At 37.6% G+C, this 24,020-nt stretch overlaps 1 protein-coding gene across 1 annotated transcript in view; it reads left to right on the top strand.

Annotated features, from left to right (window-relative positions):
• The first annotated feature begins 12,167 nt into the window (after positions 1 to 12,167).
• The window catches only part of nlgn3a (neuroligin 3a), a 210,602-nt gene continuing 198,749 nt past the window's right edge, over positions 12,168 to 24,020 (top strand). Inside the window, exon 1 of the mRNA XM_073819991.1 lies at positions 12,168 to 12,269. The gene's annotated coding sequence lies outside the window, so the exon portion shown is untranslated. The remainder of the gene's footprint in view (positions 12,270 to 24,020) is intronic.

Here is a 24,020-nt window from a genome sequence, read left to right on the forward strand (position 1 = left end):
TTCCATCTTGGGCAGTTCTAGTAGCTTGTAGGCTCCTTTGAGCCTCGCTATTTATACTAAGGCGTAATACAGCAGGTCTTCCTTGGCAAAAGCCCTGTGTTGGACCTCCAGAGTTCATTGAACTCTGTATAGGCGCTTAAAGCTCTGTCCAGATGGTAATTTTAGTATGTAGACTCCGCTGGAACCTTTTTACTTGACTGGGGTTGAGTGTAGTTAGGTCTCCCCTCATTTTAGTGAGTTGTGGTATTCTAAGACCTCCACTCCTAGATTTTCCTGCCACGGTGAGCGTTGCCAGGCCTCTTCGAGCTGAGAATCGCTCTGCTGAAGCCTCCGCTCTCCTTAAAGCTCCGCTTTTAAGTAGACCCATTCTCACAGTATATAGCTGGTAGGCCCCGTTGGGCTTCGCTAACTATTTTTTTGGTATCGTGCTAAAGCCCCTCTGCCAAAACTGAGTGTTGTTAGGCTTCTCTCTCTTCAGAGATGCATTTCTTGAAGCCTCCTCTCTATGGAGTCCCGCTTGTGGACTCTTATGTGAGTTTAGTACTTTTTAGCGTTGAGTGTAGCCAGGTCTCCCCTCATTTGAGAGTCATCATGTTAAGACCTCCACTCTTGAGAGCTTTTTCCATTGGATCAAGTGTCGCCAGGCTCCCTCTCGTTTGAGTGTTTCTGTTTAGCCTCCACTCTCCAGAAATGCAGGCCGCAGTCATACAGCTAGTAGGCACTTTTATGCCTCGCTAATTATTTTGGTGGAGTGCTAACCCAACCACTCACCAAGACCAGGTGTTGTAGGATTGTTTCCTTAGAAACAATTTCGAAGCCTCCACTATGCACAGCTCTGCTTTTAGCATGTGAGCTCTTCTGTGAGCCTTGTCACTTTCAAGCGTTGAGTGTAGTCAGGTCTCCCCTCCTCTAGAGGGTTTTTACACTGAGACCTCCACTCTGAAGAGCTTCCTTAGGATTGAGCGTCGATAGGCTTCTTCGCGCTCTAGAGAGCCTTTCTGCTGAAGCCTCCCCTCTCCAAAAGCTCCGCTTCCAGGCTTTGCTATCGCCTAATAATATATGGTGTTTCCCTCGCTATGCTCTGGGCACCTTCTCAAACCCACATAGTGGTGAGTACTCACGTAAAGCTTTGAGCACTCCTTAAAATCCACAGGTGTGGTAAGTGCACAGCTGAGTCTTTAGGCACTTTCTGAAATCCATGTTTATGGTAAAGGTCCCCCCTGTGTGTCGGGTCCTTTTCTGAAATCCTATACGGTGTGGGTTACGCAGGGAAATCCCTTCGTTCTCATCTTCGAGTTGGTTCCAAAACCTCTAGTTTTTTTCAACTCCAATCCAGGTAGCACTGTTAGCAGGATTGAGTGTCACCAGGCTCCCTCTCGTTTAGAGGGTCTTCTTGCTGAAGCCTCCACTCTCCAGAAACTCCACTCACGTAGTTCTGTTGCGTAGGTTGTTGAGCCTCACTGATTACCTCCAGTGTTGAGTGTAGCTAGGTCATGAGACCTCCACTCTTAGAGCTGTTTCCTGCTAGCACAGAGTGTTGCTAGGCTTCCTCTCACTGAAGCCTCCACTCTCCAGAAACTCCACTCAGGTAGTCTTGGCGTATAGGCTATTCAGCCTCACTGATTACCTCCAGTGTTGAGTATAGTTAGGTCATGAGACCTGCACTATTAGATTTGTTTACCTGTTGGCACAGAACGTTGTCAGGCTTCCTCTCGTTTAGAGAGTCATTCTGCTGAAGCCTCCGTTCTTTAGAACTCCGCTTAGTATGAAGGCTTCTTTGATAAACTTCATTAATTTCTGTAGCGTTGAGTGTAGTAGGTCCTCTCTCGCCTAGAAGGCCTCCACTCTTGAGAGTTCCGTGCTTGGGTAGCCAAGCTAGCTATGATGCCCTGAGCTGACCTGCGAGGTTGAGCTCAGGCTCTGGCCCAAGCGACTTTCGCTGAAGCAGGGGTGATGTTCCTTCTTGACTCCTCAATCAGTCAGTTGATCACTTATCCCTCAGCATGGTGGCGTGGGTATATACGTTCCCAAAGTGTCCGTCAGGACGCAGCGTAGAGTTCCCTCCGGAAGGGAACATCTAAGGTTACGTTTTCGGGCCCTGCTTATGTCTGGTTGATGTATTCACAGGCGCCCATTTTATACTGTTAGGCGCCTTGTTAATGACGTCATGGGCTGGCGCCGGCCAATGTCAAGTTCATTGTCGTTGTTCTATTGCATGTTCAGAACTGGTCACGCTGAAGGCAGTTCCCAAAGTGTCCGACAGGACGCAGTGTCTCGTTCCCTGTCCTCAGGGAACCGGGGTTACATACGTAACCTTAGATATTTTGGTGTTATGTTGTATCATGACTTGGTGTCCAATGTAAAATTGGAAATTAAGTATTGTGAACTTACAACATGAAAATTTTGTATTGTTAATTTCATTGTTAATTAATGTTTATTAATAATAAATTAATACAATGGTCTTCAGTCTTTTTAGGATCAAGGACTGCTGTAAAGCAAGTCACAACATTTCAACAATGAATTTTCATGACGGATCCAGGCTTCTGTGTCTACTGAATCAATAAATCAATCCATCAAAATCAAAATCATAAGCAGTTTATATGGCATATAAATATAGCAATCTAGATTTTTGATTCACTATTGAAATTTACATTTAATTTCTGACTTTTTTTTTTTATTTTTTTTTTTACATTTTATTAATTTCCATTTAATATAAAATTGCCATGAAAATTTTAAGCTTCCATGACCTCTGACTTCTTTTTTTAAGTCTGGCATATAATAACATATAATAACATATCCATATAATATAGTAAACTATAGTACAAGTAGTTATTTATGTACTTGGTCAATAAAGTTATCATTATTTATTTACATTGATTGTATATTTAAAAAATTATATATTTTATGTGGGAGAGACAATATTTAGCTAAACTTTAGCTTCTTATAATAATAGTTTCTTTCAATAATTGGTGGACCTCCTGCAATATCGCCACTGATTCCCGAGGGTCACAGACCCCTTTCATTATAATGCTAATTTACACAACTTGAAATGTTAAAATGTATTAGCATAAGTAGAAATTAACATTAACCAGGATTAATGGCTTTAAAAGTGTTCATTTTGATTTCATGTTAGCTATGCTAATGTATACGATCTTTCTAAAGTGTTTTCGCAAGAACAATTTCAAACCAAACTATTTTCAAAATATTTTTTTTTTATTCCATACATGCTGAGTGCTGAATAATTTATATTTATCCCATGTATATGATGCTAGCAGGAAGCACTTCTAATACATTCTGTAGGCTAAACTTAAATGCAATCTAGTTTGTATCTGTTTATATATTCAGTTTAAGAATTCCCTGGGATGAATCACGCTGTTAATAGAACGTTTAATGCCTAAAGGGTGTTTTTAAAGATTGCATTAATACCGTTCCCCAAGTACAGGATCAATTATGTTTATTTGCTTCTATTAACATAATATTCTGATGTTGGCTTCACATTTCCTATGAAACACGCATGCATGATGAAATCTCTAAGGGAGCTATTTCTGACATGTTTCGAATGGGCTTTGACAAATCACTTATTAAGAGAAAATAATTTTGGCTTTGGTGCAGTTAAATAGTTTGAGAGAAAGGAATTCGGTGGGATCAATCCAGAGAACCTATTTACATTCCATTCTTTTCTTTTCTTTTTTTTCCCCCCCATGAGAAAGACGAATTCACAATGAATTGGACAAGCTGTCAAATTCCAGCAGTCTGCCAACATGATGGAAACTGCTAAGTGTTGGATTCTGAACTAGGCCCCGACTGAGCAATGTCAGACAATAAAATGGCATGGAAATCGCTTTTGGATAGCTCAACTTTACTGAGGTTTAAAATGTGTGCGTATGTAGCCTCAGGCTAAGTTGCATGGCAAACAGCAATGCATAAATGGAGAAAGGGGTAGGCGGAAGTTAAGGAAGAAAGGCACAAGGGAAGCGGATGTCTCCTCTGCTTGATATGGAACAGCTCTTTTAAATGTGTGGCAGCCCGTAGGCCTGGCGTGAGTGGAGTCTTGCCACTGGCACTTCATTCAGTCCGACTTGAAATGCAAGACACAGCTTACCCAGGAAGTTTTTGTTCAGATCCCACACTGCTCACTGGCCCAGTATATCTGCCGGTTTAGAGCGCAGTGTCTTCCAAATGCTCTTTGTTGTTAGGCCTTCTATAAAGGGCTGGTTATTCTTCCAAGGTCGGACTGTAGCTGTTTTTGTGATCTATACATCGCTGGCCCATTTCATCTTAAGAGGCACGCCGAAAACAGAAGGTAAACAGAATGTATGTCTTCAATAGAAACAGCCGAGGATTTCAATGAAATATTTGAGCCATCTTAATGTAATCATTGCTTTCCGACCAGGGCTCTTTTTCATATGCGTTCTTTGCAGTCACTCTCCGTTATTGCCGCAGCGGTTAACGCCAAGGACAGCTCATAATGCCATCCTCTATTTATCCAGCAATTGTAATAAAAACAAAAGGCCTGTGATATAAAAGTCCTCTGGGCTACTAAAGCCCTGGTGTAAATTTTTGGCTGTCCTTTCTCTAGGATTATAGTCTCCTTAACCTTTAAAATCGACAAGTCAAAATTGGCCCTATTTACTTTCCTAATACATGTTCCTGGTTTGATTGTACACAATTCATTAATCTCGAACAGTCTCCTGATGATACTTTCCTTTGTATCATCACCTAGGCCACAACATCATTTTAATTAAGTCAATTTTAATCAAATTTCTAGTTGTGCATTGTTTTAGGCTAAAGTTTATTGCAATAATAGCAACGCTTTCCCACTCTCAAGGTAACCGATACTGCTGCATATCGTCATTTAGAACACTTTGGTACTGATTTTTGGAATAAATTATTTCAATTACTTGGTTATGTTTAGGTTTAGCTCTTCTAATCTGAACACACAATATAGTAAGTATAACATGTGCTGTTGGTGGTTATGTTTAGGGTTGGGAATAGAATTAAGAGGTATGAAATACATCTAGAAAATGTAATAAAAAAATGTAACTACAATATAACAAAATAGATGAATCCCACACACTGCTATATCTTGCAAATCATATTGTAATAATGTTTTCATCATGCAATCTTGAATGACTGAAATGTTGTGTTAAATGGGTGCTATTATGCTTTTTCACTTTTTGAACTTTAGCCAGTGTGTGGTGTGTACGTTTGGGCATAAAAAACATCTACAAAGTTACAAATCTCAAAGTCCACTCCAAAGGGAGATATTTAGTTTTTAAAAAGTCCCTTTTCAAGAACTACAACGAACGGCTGATTTGGACTACAGCGTTTGTTTTCCGCATGCAATGATGTCACAACACGGTATCCCGCCTACAGAAATTCAATTCATTGGCGGGTGGGGGATTCTCCTAACTTTAGCATGTATTATAGACAGCCGCTTCTGGGATCGTCTGCCGCAGGTCGTCTCAGCTTTAACTAAAGAGTCCGCGAACTGCTCCGGTAGCCGTGCTGGAGCGGCGCCATTGACGTGCGGTATTAGAGGTTTCAAACACACGCAGAGTCGTGGCTGATGTAAACACGAACCCTGACTAATGATCATTCGTGCACGTGTAGACGTAGACGTAAACGTGCAGTGTGTGGTAAGACATTTATTCATCATTCAGTGTCAATAGCTTCACTAGCCTTATGGTTTCGGGCATGAAGATAATAAATACATTAGCACAATAATGATAATATCATGTATCGCAGTCGGTAAAAGCCTCCTTTAGCAATCCAATGTGTTTTTGTAAGAAAAATATCCAGATTTAAAACGTAAGAATCACTTTAATCCAGTTTGCTGCTTTGGGAAGGGGCGCGGCAGGGCGGAACTCGGTCTACGCTGTTTGCCAATCGCAACGCAGTGGGACTTCTGACCAATCACAACACATTTGGTTTTTTGGAAGGCGGAACCCGGAACTAATCGAGCCGTTTGTGCCAGCCTGGGGAGAAAGCTATTCTAATATTGTAAATTATGTGAAAAATAATGCGTTTTTCGAACCACCAAGTATGAGAGCATGTAGTACTCCCCAAAACAAAATAAAAACTTTGTAAAAGAGCATAACAGGGCCCCTTTAAAACATAATCATATTTCTATCTACATAGTCATATTTCCATCTATTTTTGTTAGTCTAATTGCGTTGATTTATTTATATGCACCTGTTTATAGCACTAACAAGAAGCTGTAAAAAAATACATAACTATAAAATACATTTTACTTCATATTTCAATATTTTACATTTCTATAGCTCTAAATATGTAATAGTGCTTAAGTTTTAGATTCTGTCAATACATCCATATTACAGGTGAATCTCAATAAATTAGAATCTTCTGGAAAAGTTCATTTATTTCAGTAATTCAACTCAAATTGTGAACTTGTGTATTAAATAAATTCAATGCACACAGACTGAGGTAGTTTAAGTCTTTGGTTCTTTTAATTGTGATGATTTGGCTCACATTTAACAAAAACCCACCAATTCAACAAATGAGAGTACTTCATAAGACCAATACAAAAAAAAAAAAAAAAAAAAAAAAAAAAAAAAAAATTTTGTGAATTGTTGGCCTTCTGGAAAGTATGTTCATTTACTGTATATGTACTCAATACTTGGTAGGGGCTCCTTTTGCTTTAATTACTGCCTCAATTTGGCGTGGCATAGAGGTTATCAGTCTGTGGCACTGCTGAGGTGGTATGGAAACCCAGGTTTCTTTGACAGTGTTCTTTAGCTCATCTGCATTTTTTGGTCTCTTGTTTCTCATTTTCCTCTTGACAATACCCCATAGATTCTCTATGGGGTTCAGGTCTGGTGAGTTTGCTGGCCAGTCAAGCACACCAACAACATGGTTATTTAACCAACTTTTGGTGCTTTTTGCAGTGTGGGCAGGTGCCAAATCCTGCTGGAAAATGAAACCAGCACCTTTAAAAAGCTGGTCAGCAAAAGGAAGCATGAAGTGCTCTAAAATGTCTTGGTAAACAGGTGCAGTGACTTTAGTTTTCAAAAAACACAGTGGACCAACACCGGCAGATCACATTGCACCTCAGATCATCACAGACTGTGGTCATCACAGACTTAACACTGGACTTCAAGCAACTTGGGCTATGAGCTTCTCCACCCTTCCTCTAGACTCTAGGACCTTGTCTTCCAAATGAAATACAAAACTTGCTCTAATCTGAAAAAAGGACTTTGGACCACTGCGCAACAGTCCATTTCTTCTCCTTAGCCCTGGTAAGACTCCTCTGACGTTGTCTGTGGTTCAGGAGTGACTTAACAAGAGAAATACGACAACTGTAGCCAAATTCCTTGACACGTCTGTGTGTGGTGGCTCTTGATGCCTTGACCCCAGCCTCAGTCCATTCCTTGTGAAGTTCACCCATATTCTTGAATCGATTTTGCTTGACAAGCCTCTCAAGGCTGCGGTTCTCTTGGTTGGTTGTGCATCTTTTTCTTCCACACTTTTTCCTTCCACTCAACTTTCTGTTAACATGCTTGGATACAGCACTCTGTGAACAGCCAGCTTCTTTGGCAATGAATGTTTGTGGCTTACCCTCCTTGTGAAGGGTGTCAATGATTGTCTTCTGGACAACTGTCAGATCAGCAGTCTTCCCCATGATTGTGTAACCTAAACTAAACTGAGAGACCATTTTGAAGGCTCAGAAAACATTTGCAGGTGTTTTGAGTTGATTAGCTGATTGGCATGTCACCATATTCTAATTAGTTGAGATATTGAATTGGTGGGTTTTTGTTAAATGTGAGCCAAAATCATCACAATTAAAAGAACCAAAGACTTAAACTACTTCAGTCTGTGTGTATTGAATTTATTTAATACACAAGTTTCCCAATTTGAGTTGAATTACTGAAATAAATTAACTTTTTTTTTCTCTCTAAAGACACGTTTATTAAAATTACATAAAAGTCCTAACTGAGCTATGGCCTAATCCTGGTTTAGTCTAAGCCATGTCTATGAAACCAGGCCTAAATGTTACATATGAATGGCTATAAACAAAAAGAGCAGGCTGGTTTTATATTGTTGACGAATGGTTAGGTTTAGGGATCATGAACACAGATGGTAGCAAACAGGTTTTGCAGTCACAGGCCAGCTGAGCAACTGCCATTGAGATGAATGGGAATGCTAACGGACAGCTTTCTACAGGTATTATTCATAATAATTAATTCATATGACCTGGTCTGTTCTGGTACAGAACGCCAGTTTTCACCAGCCTGTCAATTCCCGACTGATAAAATAAGTTTCCACTCTGCATTTTAATCATGGTGCCCTTGGAAATACCTCACATTACAGAAGTAAAATGGGTTTTTCGTCAATCTTTCACCTAGGATTGATACTGAAATCTGTATACATCACACAGAAATTCATTTCCAAAAGAAACAAAAGATAAAATGCTATGACAAACACTGAGGAATGAGAGAGAAGGCGAAACAGAGAAGGCGAGGAAGACCACAGGAGGATTTGAGACAGACAGTAAAGTGAATACCATCTTGAATTGTTAGAAGCCAACATTTCGCCAATAGGTCCCTTGCCACATTGTGACCTTTCCGATATGTAAATCTGGGCTCAATCCATTGTCACTTTGACCCTCTTCTCCTGCTCTTCAGAATGGGATGCACTTTACATTCAGTGAGCTCTTTACACTGACGCATAGGTCACAGAGGCTGTATTAGCCCACTGTAAAAACACAAGTGTGTGGAGACAGTGGACCAGATGGACTGCTGTCCTGTGAGGCTTATATTATATAAAGTGCTGTAGTGCTGAAATGGGCTGGGAATCTTATTCAGAATAGGTTCAGTCTTAAACAAATGATTTTCATGACATTCATTTCCTTCAACAGTTCTTGAACATTTATGATTTAATGCTGATACAAATTAAACACTGTACTGAAAGGGTGGTGAATGCAAAAACCATGTCAAAGCAAACAGTAGTGATATTTTTTATTACATTTGACATTTATTTACATTATATGAGCAATATCACACGAGTAGACTTGAGATATGGCTGTGTATAGTAGACGGCACGAGTGTCTACCCTGCTGGAAAAAAAAACAGCTAAAACCAGCCTAGGCTGGTTGGCTGGTCTTAGCTGGTTTAAGCTGGAAGTAGCTGGTTTTAGCTGGTCTTCCAGCCTGGCTGGTTTTAGCTGGTGGCCAGGCTGGGAAAGTGGCCAAAAACCAGCCAGCCAGCCTAGGCTGGTTTTAGCTGTTTTTTTCACCAGGGTAAATACATAAACAATATAACAACAGAGTGTCTTTCAAAGCCCTCTTTTGTGAGAACTACTTCCTTCTGCCACAGATTTTAATCAAAGTTTGACGGTTGATCAACTGAGCATAAGCCTCCGTTACTAATTCCACACTAAATAAATACAATCAAATACAATAAATACTAAATACAAACATGAATCAAAATTCACAATGATAATGACATAGTTTGAATGTTTACTGAAGAAAGTGTTATATGTGACCCTGGACCACAAAACCAGTCTTAAGTCGCTGGGGTATATTTGTAGCAATAGCCAAAAATACATAGTATGGGTCAAAATTATTGATTTTTCTTTTATGTCAAAAATCATTAGGAAATTAAGTAAAGATCATGTTCCATGAAGATTTTTTGTAAAATTCCTACTGTAAACCTATCAAAATGTAATTTTTGATTAGTAATATGCATTGCTAAGAACTTAATTTGGACAACTTTAAAGGTGATTTTCTCAGTATTTTGATTTTTTGCACCCTTAGATTTCAGATTTTCAAATAGATGTATCTCGGCCAAATATTGTCCTATCCTAACAAACCATACATCAATAGAAAGCTTATTTATTGAGCTTTCATAAGATGTATATATCTCAGTTTTGTAAAATTTAACCTTATGACTGGTTTTGTGGTCCAGGGTCACATATAGTTTCATCTCTTAAGGGTGATTTTGCTGTTCAGTGCATTTATTATATATTATTATATTTATATATTTCAGTTTAAAAGTCCCAAAGTCACTTTTTACTGCTCACTCATAAAAACACTCTCTTGTCGCCATATAATGGCAGAACAATATATTTAAAATCACCATCACGAATACACATACGTTTCTCAATACTAAACACTATTATTGAATACATTATTTAAAATATTGTTTATATACATTTTTATTTATTGAGTAATAATATTTAATAAACAACAACAAAAGCAGCCATCAAAAAAATTGCTAGCCAATTCAGTCAAGTGTAATGCTGACCATCTGGAGCTCACATGTCTGAAAACGAAAAAGCTAATTTTTAAATAGACGTTATCTTTATTGAACTATAAACTAGTACATTCTCACCTGAAAACCTTTTAAAACTGCATTGCACACAAAAAGAGTACTATTTATATAATGATACGGGATTTGGGCGTCCGCCATGATACTCGGGAAAAAACAAACCCGGCTAGAACAAAATTGTGAAAAGGCATTCCTGTAGCGATACCAGTACAATATCTCACGGTTCTCAACCAATCAGATTTGAGAACCAGAATGAAAGTTTTTAAAATCAGTGTAAGTACTGATAAATTCTTGGTATAACCTAAATGTAAAAAAACAAAAACAAAAAAAAAAACATTAAAATATGGTTTCAAAACATTATCCAAAGTACATACAAATACATTTTTTTCACAAATACATTTAGAATTAAGGAACCAGCATTATTTTTATCAAAAACACTCCTTTGGCTAAATTACTCAAATGAAATGCAACATTTGACCTACAAATGTAAAATATTAATTGCCTGTGTATAACAACACCAAATACAGCCTCATTTGCTGAATTCATCTTTCATTGATGTTATCAGTGGTTGATAAATCCAAAGATTTTCCATTTGATTTAAAGTATTTCAAAATTAGATTTTCACTGATGTGTTTAACATCTGCCATATATTAATACAAAAGCATTTGGACTGCAAATACCCTCAATGAAAAATAATAGAGTTTATGGGAACATGATGCCATTAAATCCAGATGCACTATAAAGGACATTTGAAGTGACAGAGCTTTCTCGCCTCAGGTATCACAGCTGCCACCTCTCTGAAACAATGCCTTACTTCAACTTAACCTAACAGTGTGATGCCACACACCTAGTGGACTACAATGCACATATAAAACAGGTTGTAACACTGATGCTTTGCATTTCGTAAAAGAACAAAAGACAAAAGCATGCATTTTATGATTAACTTTAAAGAGGTTTGTAAAAAGCGCTTTAAAAGATTGACCTCACTACTCCGATCCTTTCCCAAGTAATTTAAGACATGAATCACTGGGTGATAATAATTTTGGCAAGTAGGGCAAGGTTCTGGAACAGCATTCCAATTGACCCAACAGATTTTAGGGTTAGGGTTACGATAATGGCCATGTTAGTTTGATATAAATGCTGCCCAGAATCAATAAAACATGTAGGTCAAAACATGTCCAATTGTATCTGTACAAACACTGTTGATGACATTGGTGATGTGATGTAATTAGCTGCATCTGTGTTGTGGTGTTAGAGGAACTGTAGCATTCATTTGAAATGAACGCTAATGTTGAAATGATTGCTCTTTGAACAGCAGAGTCACATCTATATTCAGACATTTTACAAACAGAAAGGCTGATAATGAAGTTTTCGCTATCATTACAAATTGTAGCTTGTCTTGTTAATGCCTTTTATTTATCTATAGTGTGTAAAGCTCTTGACCCTCTGAAAAGTATGTCATTTATTTTAATGAAACTCTGCAGCACTCATTGTACTGTATTGTAGTACTACTTTGTTTGAAAAAGAAAATCATCTGTATGTATCTGTAATATAAAGAACAGACTTAATAAGAGGATCGAACTGATGATTTATTTTAATTCCCTGCTATTATGTACACAAAATGATCTGTCGTGTTTTAGCCATTTAATCTAAATTCTAACCTCTTATTAGGTTGTGTTCTAATCGATGATGCACATTATGTGAACTTGATTATGTATACATGAACAATCATGTTATACATTTAAGTGATTTTTTTGTTATTGACTAGTTTCATGTAAGTTAATTAATACTGTCTAATATGAATCACATGTATAGCTAAATACATGTATAGCTTTTTTTTTAAGTCCATTTCTTGTCTTGATGATCATAGTATTTTGAATTCTCCTGTGCTTCTTTGTATTTTTCCTGCTTTACTAACAGGAACCCATTCCAAAAAACAGGGTGAGGATTTATCCGATAACGACGGTGATGAAGATGAAGGTATTCACTTTGGTGACGAAAGACAATTGCATGTCATTTTATTTTATTTTTTATTTTTTTCTCTGTACTTTGAATGCAGCCCTCCCTTGTGCATCTTTTTTGTTTTTCTTCTCTCATGGTCTAAAGAGTCATCTAAGTCCTTTGTATGGCTGTGGAGTATGACTGTGTCTCGAATACTTCAATAGTTACTGTAGCATTTCAGGGAGATTTGTAAGAGCAAGAGTAAATTGCGTAGGTGCAGCGTGGCTTTGTATGTTTTTTCCTTCATTGGTTTTATATGGTATATCTGAGGCTAGAATTTTTTTAATTAGTGCAGTGGTTCTTAGTTTTGTTTCACAATCCAACATAGTACCAAAATTATGGTAACACTTTCTATGAAGCCTGTATTTATAATGCATTATAAGGGTATTCTTAAGGCATTATAATGAATGCATAATGCATTATAAAAAACAACAACAACAAAAAAAAAACATAATATGTTGTATCATCTTAAGAGTATTCATAAGGACAGTTTTAATGTATTATAATTGTTTTCTTATTTGTGGTTATAGCTTTTAAGAGTATGAGTTTAAGAGTAAGAGTTACCTCCTCATAGTTATAACGTATTATAAGTCTCATATCTTGCCACGTTACGCATGTGACTTAATTAAGGCATACAAAGCATACAAAGACCACTTATAAGTAACAATAATAATAATAATATTTCTCAAAGAGCCATAACATCAAGTATAAGATCAGATGAATGTGTAATATGATGAGTTTGATTAATGTTATGATACCCTTTAGACAGCTTTTGATAAGTAACTCTGCAACTGCATGTCAGCTAGCAGTATTTTTTATTAGTAGTGTGCTAAATATATGCTAACACCATATTTTGATGGTTCCCTAAAAGAAAAAAAAAAATATTATAATAACTTTGCAAGTATGTGAACCTTCTTCCTATAGCCTAACCTTAACCTAAGTCTACTGATACTCTAAGGAGTGATAGTTGACATGTAGTTGGAAAGTTGCTTATAGTCAATAAACTAAGGGGACCATCAAAATAAAACGTAATATAATGTAAAAAAAAAAAAAAAAAATGTAATATGATATAGTCCATTATTAATTAAGTCGATTTAATATACGTCCATTGTGTGTTATTAATAATCAAAAGTTATAACCTCAAATACTCGAGTATTGTAATGTATTATGATTATTCATGAAATTATATAACATATTATAAGGTTTTTATAATGCATTATGCATTCATTAAAATTCCTTAGAAATGTCATTATAATGTATTATAAATAGGGGCTTCATAGAAAATGTTACCCAGCATCAAGCCTAACATGCTATTGAGAGTGTTTTGTAAATGTGTTTATATTTCATTTGTTTTAATTATCAACATAATCTCTTAGCTAATTATAGATATCTGTACATGATGTAGTAAGCATATGTTGTTAATATATTGAAAGCATCAGTGTCATGCAATGTGACTTAGTATAGTCACAGAAGGCTGATTTTTATCAGTTATTCATTTACGTAGAATATGGCATTGTACATTACACACATTCTCTGAATGTTATGATAAGCCTATGCCATAATAAAAAAAAATCTTATAGTTGGATGCACAGGATCTGTCTCTCTTTCATCTCGTAGGTCCACGGCAGATGAGGTCAAAGGTGAAATTATTTGAACCCTGAGCATTGTATTGCAGTGCTTGACCTGCATGAAACATAACGCAGGCTATATTGCTAAAGCTGGATGCCTTTTTCCATTGAGTCTCATTTAGTCATGTAATAGCTATATATAATAGCTGTAAAGAATCAGATCACAGGCCATAATACAGTGCAAAGACATGTTTTCATGATGTGTTGTGGCTTGGCTGCCATATACATTTTACTAGCATGTAGGACTAGCGCTGTCTGTGTTCAGCAACATGGAGACACGTATGAGGCAAGCATGGGATATCACAACACAGTTTTTAAAACAGGCGAATGGATTTAGATGAGGAGAGAGAGGCTGACAAGTTGTGGTAAGAGGATTAGCAACGGAGGAGGAAAAAGCGTGCGTGCGAGAGAAGTTGCCAATCAGCAAGAGCATTGTTCAATTTCAACATTTATCTTGGGATATTCTGGGCTCAGAGTGGATATCTGGCGAGATTAGAATAGGGAAAGTATTCTTCCCCAGTTACTGCGAAAGGCTTAAACCCCAGAACCTATCTCAAATCCTGTTATTGTTGTTCCTTTATGCTCCTAAACTGACAATAGATTTTATAGGTTAGGGACATGTTCAGCGCTGGAGTTATGGTCTAGTTGTACACCCCTACTGTGCCTTTGTTGGTTTAGACCAAGTGCTGCTCTCAGTACTTGTCTGGCTGGCCACATTTATCGTATTCAGATGCTGCAACAAAGTAGGTACGATGGCTTTGCATTAGCCATTCTACTGTTGTATTTTAGAGCGGTGTCTAAGGCTGAAATGGAAACTGAAGCAACTCACGTTTGAAGCGACTCAGTCAGGGGTATTAACAGCAGTGTTAATCGATATGCTTTCTTCAATACCAGTGGAGGCAGAGGCCTTGTAATGCACACGTCTTAGCCCTCCACATGTAGGGAAGCTTCCCTCGGGAGGATTTGGACTTCCAATCCAAAGCGGTTGCATTACCTTTGCAATTGGCTGGTTCAGACAATCCAATTTCTGACTTGTGCAAATGTGGTGGCTCTCCATGAAAAATCCAGTAGGCTCCAGCAGTCAAGCAGCATGTCCTTCCAGAGGCTTTTCCGCTTGGTCTGGAGGTTGGATTTATGGCCATAGCAGTCCCAGTGGGACGTGGATTCGACTCTGGATTGAGATGTAGTCCACCGAGATGTCCGTGTTCTAGCCTAAGGCATGTTTTTGCATGAGGCGCCAATTACCCTGCATCAATGACCTGCCTATTTTTCCTTGACTCTGAATGGCCCAGGGGTATGGCGTCAACAGTGACAATAGGGAACACGGCTTGTGAAGCATGCCGGAATATTAAAATAAAACAAGAATACAAAAGCAGGCAAAGGTGGCAAATGAGTTGCCCTAGATTGGGAGGTTCTGGTTGGTAAATAGTTGAGCCTCACTTCCTTGTTAAAGCATTTTGGTTATCTCCACTCAAGTTATCAAATGTAAGAGCGCTACAAATTAGCTTTGACACTTGAACAGCACTGGAATGATATTCCACTTGAGCCAACTACATATCAGTATGCCCTGTTTGTCTAATAAGACGTGCAAGTCAAAGCAACAGTACTCGGACACAGAAACTAGAACTAAGCTGCCACTGCATATTTGCGAAAGATAGCAATAGTGAGCATGACACATTGTTCACCTTACAACCTCTATTCTTCTCTGACTACATAGGATCATTTTGAATCGAGGCCATCCTTCCTTAGCAAACAATTCTAGACGACTTCACCACACACTTAACCCTTCGCCAGGTCAGCCAGGAGCCCTTAGGCACAAATTAAAGCAACTGTGCGAATACATCCCAGCTTTCCATCTCTTTCTGCTCACTCTGGCTGAATCCCAATTTATCTACTTTTTTGTAAGAGTGGGTGCAAGTAAGTTAATATGTCAGTATTAGGGCATCTATCTCCATGCAATTCAGTGTGCATATAATTGGGATGCACCAATCCTAATCTGGTTTACTGTATGGGATGAATACAGTGTGACTTGGGATTCAGCCCAGACGTCTGTCTTTAGCTCTAAAATAGGCTGGGTTCATATGACATAATGTAACTAGCAAGCTGTTGGCATCATTTCTCAGCTGGTGGTCCTTATTTCAGTCATCAGGCTTGGCACAAACAGATTGCAGTGCCTATCATGCTATAGAACATCATTGGCAATTAAGCCAACCTCAGGTGCTAATAAACAAAGCTATAACACCTCCTACCAGTACAGTTTGCACTAAGTACATTGTTATGGTACTGGTACCTTAAGTAGGTGTATATTTAGGCACAGGGAATTAGTTCTTTATCTAGAGCATAGCAGAAGTGATATATTGTGTTTGGCTCAAAGGAAGACATACCTTGTCTCATGTGTCTGCTGTCTCCCTCACTTCTGACAAATAGATGCACATAGCTATTGCTTGGCTCGCTTATCCATGTGCCCTAATTAGACAAAAGAGCCCTTCCCTCCTCCAGACGCCAGCCCTCTTCCCATGGTGCCAGTGGCCAGGCCAGCTCCACCTGCTTGGGTGTTAGGGTGGATTTCAGTCGCCATCCAGACTAGAATGGAGTTCAGTACCCACCGTCACACAGGATGGGTTAAATAAAAAATTGGCCAGATTAGATGTATGCCTGTTTGTGTAATTCTGTGTCAATAGCTGAAGCAACAGACTGGAAATGCTTAAATGTATAGGTTGCGTTGTTGGCTAATGAACAAACTAATAACCATACAACTTGGAGTGTATCTTGTCCGGCACTATTCATAAACATTAGTGCTACCTCTACTTGCTTGGGTTGAAAACTAAAAATATAAGATCTGTTCACACTAAAACATTGGAAATATGTGATTGTGGCGACATTTCTGCAACACCGATATTCAGTGATGGGAATAACGGCGCTATAAATAAACGGCGTTACTAACGGCGATACTTTTTTCAGTAACGAGTAATCAAACGAATTACTGTTTCCCCCGTTACAACGCCGTTACCGTTACTGACAATAAAATGCGCGTTACTATAACTGAGAACACTGAAGCGGTTTTCATGCGAGGAGCATCTCTCTCAGCCATAGGAGCTCTTTCTTTGGGTTGTGTGTTTGTGTGTGCTCGGGGTTTGGGGCGGGACAGATAACCAGTGATGATGATTGGTGTGTCTGTAAACGTGGTGTAACTGAGAACGCGATGATTGGCTTAGATTGAGTAAATTTCCATTGTTTGCCAATCAGAGGCAGAGTAGTGCGGGTGTTCACACACAAGCACGCGCACGGTCAGTCGCACACACCAACATCCACGGCAACATCACAACGATGGCAAGTCCAAAAAGTTCAAAGGTAGCTTTTGCAAACTGGAAGTATAAGCAATACTTTTCCCTCGCTGAGGTGAAAGGCAAAAATGTTTATGTAACGTGCAACTTATGCCGAGGAAAAAGTCTTTCTGCGTCGGTGACAAGTAATTCTAATCTACTGAAGGTGCTCACATCGTCACATGCTGCCACATAATTAATTAAATAATAATTATTATTATTTTTTGTTTATTTTTGGTACATTTCTTCAGAAGCATAATTTATATTTAGACTTATTTGTTGACGAATTGTGGTCTGTGCAATAAATATTTGAAGGTCTAAACCATCTATGCTTTATTTGTGCTTTATTGTTCCACTATAGTAATGATAATATTTATAATAATATGTTGAATTTGATAGTTGTCTCTCACGTTGTCCCACAACAACATTAAAGTGTAGATTAGTGTACAATGTTTTATATTTATTTTATAGTTATATTAAATTAGATTTTTTTTTAAGTAACGCAATAGTTACTTTGCCTGGTAATTAGTTACTTTTATAATGATGTAACTCAGTTACTAACTCAGTTACTATTTGTGAGAAGTAACTAGTAACTATAACTAATTACTTTTTTAAAGGTACGTGCCCAACACTGCCGATATTACATAAATTACTGCACATTTTGCAGCAGTTTCAAAGTGAAATGTCTAGTGATTGGCACTAAAACGCATGTTCATTACATGATTGTGGCCACAATTTTATTACATTGGTACAGACATGTATTGCTGTATTTTCTACTGAGAAAACCTATGGAGTTAGAAAACCCATACAACTGAAGCTGTATATGTGACACTAACATGAAAGTATCAGTTTTCAAATCTTGCAGCATGTTAACATTGGCATAACATAATATTGTGCAAGTAATAGTTTTGCAGAATTGTAGGCAGAGGCATGTATTTCCAAGGTGACAAAGTGAATGTCAGAGGACAAAATAGCTCTCTTGTCTGTGTACTGTTTTTTGATAAACACCATATTCAATACAGAAAAAAATCTGAATATCTGTTGGAAAATTTGTGAATACTGTTTTACATATTTTTTTTTTCTGTAAGTGCCACTTGCAGTCAGAAAGTAAAATTTCCTTTATCCAGTCCATTAGCAGTTTTTTTATGCATTGGTCTAAACAGACAAATTGCATGTGAAAAACCTAATTTTTGTGTCGAACATTCATGCTGGGGAAAACAGGCCTTGACATTTAAGTCCTGAACTCTGCTAAAGAAACCAGAAACATCATAAAGAGTTGAGGGTAAACTCTTTGACCTGGGCTATTAAATACCCACCTAGACATCCCAGCAGTGTGGTGGTAGGTTTTATGTGGGCAAACAGCACTCACATTTGTAAAAGTCTATATTCATTGGCTTCAGTGTCAGGAAATTGTCGCAAATTCTTGTTTTTCATCATAATGCAAATGAGAGTATGGTCAGTTTGCATAATTATAAGCTCTTTGCAGGTGTGTGTGCGGTAGTGCTTTTGGTTAGTAGCATGTGAGGTGTCTGATGTGGAGTCTGCATGGTGGTGCAGTGAATTTCAGAGCAAACCCACCCCCACCCCCCCTTCTGTCTGTCTCTCAGCCTCTCCCTCCTCCTCATTCACTGCTAGAAGCTGGGCTTCAAAGAGCACATCAAACCACCTGTCTCTGTGTTAGTACCATTATATTTAATGCACAAACACCGCAGCCTAGCCTCAAGAACCCCCCTTTTTCAAAGGTCACTTGTCCACACCTGGATTAAGGTTGAGCCATTGAAATCAAAGTCTACAAATGGCCACATACAATCCTTTTGCATTTCACTTAGTCAATATGTGTTATTAAAACTCCTATTAAATATCTATTACATTTAAATTTACATTTAGACATTTAGCAGACGCTTTTATCCAAAGCGACTTACAAAAGAGGACAATGGAAGCAATCAAAATCAACAAGAGAGCAATAACATGCAAGTGCTATGACAAGTCTCATTTAGCCTAACACAGTACACGTATCAAGTTTTTTTATTATATAATAAATAATAAAAAAGATACAATAAAAAAAGAAAAAACAAGCTAGTGTTAGAGGCCTAAAATAGATAGAATATAGACAGAATACAACAAGAACAGAGACGTTAGTGTTAGTTTTTTTTTTTTTTTACAAGCTGTAAGTAAATGAATAGAGTACAAGTTTAAAAGGACGAGTTTACTTTTTCTCTTAGAATAGAATTAGAATAGAGAGTTCTAGATTTAGAGGGTCAAATAAAGCTGATTCTTAAAGATAGCTAAGGAGCTTCCTTCTGGTCATTCCACCAGAAGGGTACATTTAATGTGAAAGTCTGTGAAAGTGATTTTTTTTTGCTTTTTTGGTATGGCACACTATTGTGTCGTTCACTTGCAGAATGCAAGCTTCTAGAGGGCACATACGTATGAAGTAATGAATTTAGGTAAAGGGGTTAGTGCCTTGAATTTTATGCAAGCAGCTATTGGTACCCAGTGCAAATGGATGAAGATAGTTGTACGGCTCATTAAAAATTAATTTTGCAGCTGCTGGATTAATTGTAAAGGTTTGATAGAACTGGCTGGAAGACCTGCCAAAAGAGCATTGCAATAGTCCAGCCTGGACAAAACAAGCGCTTGAACAATGAAGCATATTCTGAAACAAAGGGCCTGATCTTCCTAATGTTGATTAAAGCAAATCTGCAGGATCGGGCAGTTTTAGCAATGTGGTCTTAGAAAATAAGCCGATCATCAATTACAACTCCAAGGTTTCTGGTTGTTTTTGAAGGAATTATGGTTGATGTGCCCAACTGGATGGTGAAATTGTGATGAAACGATGGGTTTGATGGAACCACAAGCAGTTCTGTCTTGGCAAGGTTGAGTTGAAGATTTTCTATTAAAACTTATGGCGCAAGCACTGCAGTTTAGTCATACCCGCATCCCAATATGCCTAATCTCTTGCTAAACTAAGTGCAAATAGCGGTATCTAAAATGAGTAGCATGACCCAATTTGCATTCATAAAGAAGTAGGCAAGAAATACCAGATGAGCACTTTACTATGCAATAAAGCTATAACAGCCTATTGTGTGCTTAATAGAACACACTTGTTTAATGATCACAAAGTTCTGGTTTTGGCCTCAACAGTAGACTTGCAAAACTCCTAACACCCTAGTAGCCACATAGCAATGTGCTAACAACATTAGCACTGTGGTAGTGAGATTTACATGAGCAAATACCACTCATATTTTCGGAAAATGTGTATATAGTTGTAGAAAGTTTGCTGTAGACAGTGTATAAAGGCTGCATGTGTACATAATGTATTTTACTGCAGAGTCCGAGCCATGCTGGCTTCGGAAATATTCAGTCTGACGTGGAACTGTCGATCTTCAACATTTATGTTATCTGTGATGAGCTCAGCGGTGGGGTCTAAAGTCAAAACCTCGGCTCGGGAGCTCATACAATGCTCACAATAAGAATGTTTGACAGATTCCATGTTTTACAGCGTCAGTGCTAGTCTGGGCCACTTATCAGTGCTCACGCTGTCCAGTTCCTCTAGAGTGACAGGCCGTTGAGAGGTGGCCCGTTGAGAATTTTGAGAGGTTCACAGATAGCCTGACGCATCCTCTTCCTGAGCTTTGCAGACTTGCTGAGCGCTGCCCGCCAGGTCTGACATCCACCATATTTTAACACCCTAACCACAACTCCGATGAAGATGCTGAAGACTTTATGAAGAAGGTCGTTCAACCCATCGTGCACTCAGAGGTGTTAAGTGTTGTTTCATTTATAAGGAACAGGGGTCTTCACCTTCTTTAGTTCACTTGGGGATGATTGATGGCGGTTATATAAAGGAATAGATGCATGCCGCCCGCTGTTTTAGAAGATGTAACATATGCATTTGTTTGTGAGTCTCTGTGTGTGTCATAGCGAATGAGTCATGTTTCCATGTCAAAGAACATATTTGTACATTCATGAAGCTGACATTTCAGTTAATGTTCTATAGTTTCACCCCTTATGTTCAAGGTCATTTATGTCCTGTTTATTCAAATGAAGTGTTTGTTAAATGTGTGTTTTAATCAATATTTCTCTTCTTTTTCCTCAGGATATGAATTCAGATTTTTTTTTTATGTGTTCAAGATGTCTTCAATGGGATAACTTGATTTTGATGTTGACATTATATATGAATATTTGGTAGAGAAGAGATCAGTTAGCAGAGCATTATGTTTTTATGTCACATCATACCCTCGTGATGTGAATCAACAAAAGAGGTTACTGATAACATTGACATTACTAATCTTTTGTATTGTTTTTCTAATTGATCTTTTCATCCGATATCTCATCCTGTGCATCCCTTGTGCAGGAAATCTTGTGCATTTTTTTCTCTCTCACCTTCTTTTCCCCACTCCATACATTGTCTTTCTTCCGTACGATAAGTGTCAACAGAGAATTGTCATTTCAAAGCAGTGGCTTATCATACTTCTCTCAGATACCAGATAAATCTTTTAACATAACCATCAATGTTTCAGCTGCCAGATCTGGAATTGAAAAATTCTATACAAATCAGTTCTCGCTTGTTCCATCAGATCAGGAGCGTAACATGTGAATGCGTTTTTGCCATGTAAAGCAGACATTAAGCGCAGACAGTGGCACAGTGATTGCAAATAACATTCCTTTCTTTTTTTTTTTGCAATGAAAAGCCAGCCGGTAATTTGCTGTGACCACATACATGCAAATAAGCGCATCTTTAATAGGAGGGCTTGAATGCAAACAGGGGCAAATGCACTGGAGCGGTGTTTGCGATTAGCCATTCTCAAAGATTCTGAATTTTGATCTGCCGTATCCATGGCAACCCTCAATACAATACAGCATTTTGAGCCTTAGCCCAGCAGTGCTCGCTTCTCAAGGCTTCTGTCTCTTTCATCTCAGTGGAGAGACAATTTTCCCAGCTTGTGCTCTTTTTTTCTCTTTTTCGATTAAGTAATTAGCGGAAAATAACAAACTGATAATAGCTGATCGATTAATGTCTATATGAAAACATTTAAAGAAATAAGGAACATATGGTGATGCATTTTTAAAGGAATAGTTTGGCCAGAAATGAAAAATGCTTGTTCTTTTAAACTTCCAGGAAACACAAAAGAAGATCTTGGATAGAATGTTCAAGCTTAATTTTTTCAATATTTTGAAAGTGAATGGTGATATATTGCCAAGCTCCAAAAATGAGTCCAAACAACGTATGCACTATATTATAGACTTCTACAGTCAGACAGTAGTTTTGAGGGACATTGTTTAAGTCTTTCTTAAGAATTATTTTTATTATTTTTATTATTATTATTATTATTATTATTATTATTATTATTATTATTATTATTATTATTATTATTATTTATTTTTAAGATTTAATGCAACTATGTGTAGTAATTCCCTGTTGAAAAAAACGGCATATGCTGGTTAGACAGGTTTTGATGCTGGGATGCTGGTTTTAGCTGGTTTATACTGGTCCTTTGCTGGTTAATGCTGGTCCTTAGCTGGTGCTGGTAAAGCAAAGGACCAGCATAAACCAGCAAATTATGAAATATAAAAACAAGATCTTCCCCAACATCCTAGGTTTTTTATGATGGCTTGTAGTAGGGGTGGGCGATATGACCTAAAATTAATATCACAGTATTTTTCATCTTTTGAAAGGTGACGGTATAATATCACGGTATTACTTTTTTTGGTACATTTTGGGAGGAGTAGCCTGTCCTGTTCCTTTAGTATGTGAATAAAGTTAATATTTTTTATAATATAATAAGTAAATGGTAGGTATCCTTATCAAAAAGAGACACGGGAGAGTATTATGCATTCTCAACACATTTATTTTGCAAAAAACCTAAAGATCTTACTTAACAGTGTACAACAAAACAAAAATTATTTTTTATTGAAATTTAATTTCTGCAATATTTAAAACCTTTAAATAACTAGGGGAAATCAACCCATGGCAACAGTTTAAAAGTAGACCAATTCTGTGGGGAAAAACGCGGACTTGGCAACCCTGCATCCAACACGAGCTGCTGGAGTTAATGTCATTGCTCACATGAGTACGAAATTTTTGTCTGAGATTTTTGCACTTTAAAAAAAATACAGGTTATGTTAATCGAGTTTACACACTGCCTCTGAAACTTTCGTCCGTTGTAAAAAAAAAATCGGATCGTGTTTGATTTTCTGCATTTTCCATAATAAGCATTTTGATAAGGATGGCGAATATGAGAAAACAAAACAAAAAAAAAACGCATACGAAAATCGGACTCAGTGTACAATGACATTTAGATTTGAATGATCACGGGTCGAAAGTAAAAAGAGATGACAAAAATAGACTTGATGATTTGTTGCAATCTTGTACTCACTGACAAATATCTATTATAAGATGTGCTGCTCCCTTTACATAGAGTGTGCGTTATCGCAAAATCGAAAGTAAAAGTAAACAGCGCGAGCACTCAGTTAAAAGCGATTTCTATACCCTGCATATATTGAAAGTGCGAAAATTATATACAATTAGTGATCGACCGATATTGATTTTTTTTATTCCCGATACCGATACCAATTATTTGCATGTTTATGTGCCCGATAACTGATATTCATAACCGATATTTATTTACTATTATACTTCTGTTTTTGACACAATGATTACAACACCACTGAACTGAACAAACCGTTTTATTTATAACAATCACTCCCTCCTTGCATACAAATCAAAACTCTTATTTATACACCAATAAATAGAGGGGTCTGAAAGTGCAAAAAAT

The sequence above is a fragment of the Garra rufa genome, chromosome 16 (genome assembly GCF_049309525.1).
Source record: "Garra rufa chromosome 16, GarRuf1.0, whole genome shotgun sequence".
Lineage (NCBI taxonomy): Eukaryota > Metazoa > Chordata > Actinopteri > Cypriniformes > Cyprinidae > Garra > Garra rufa.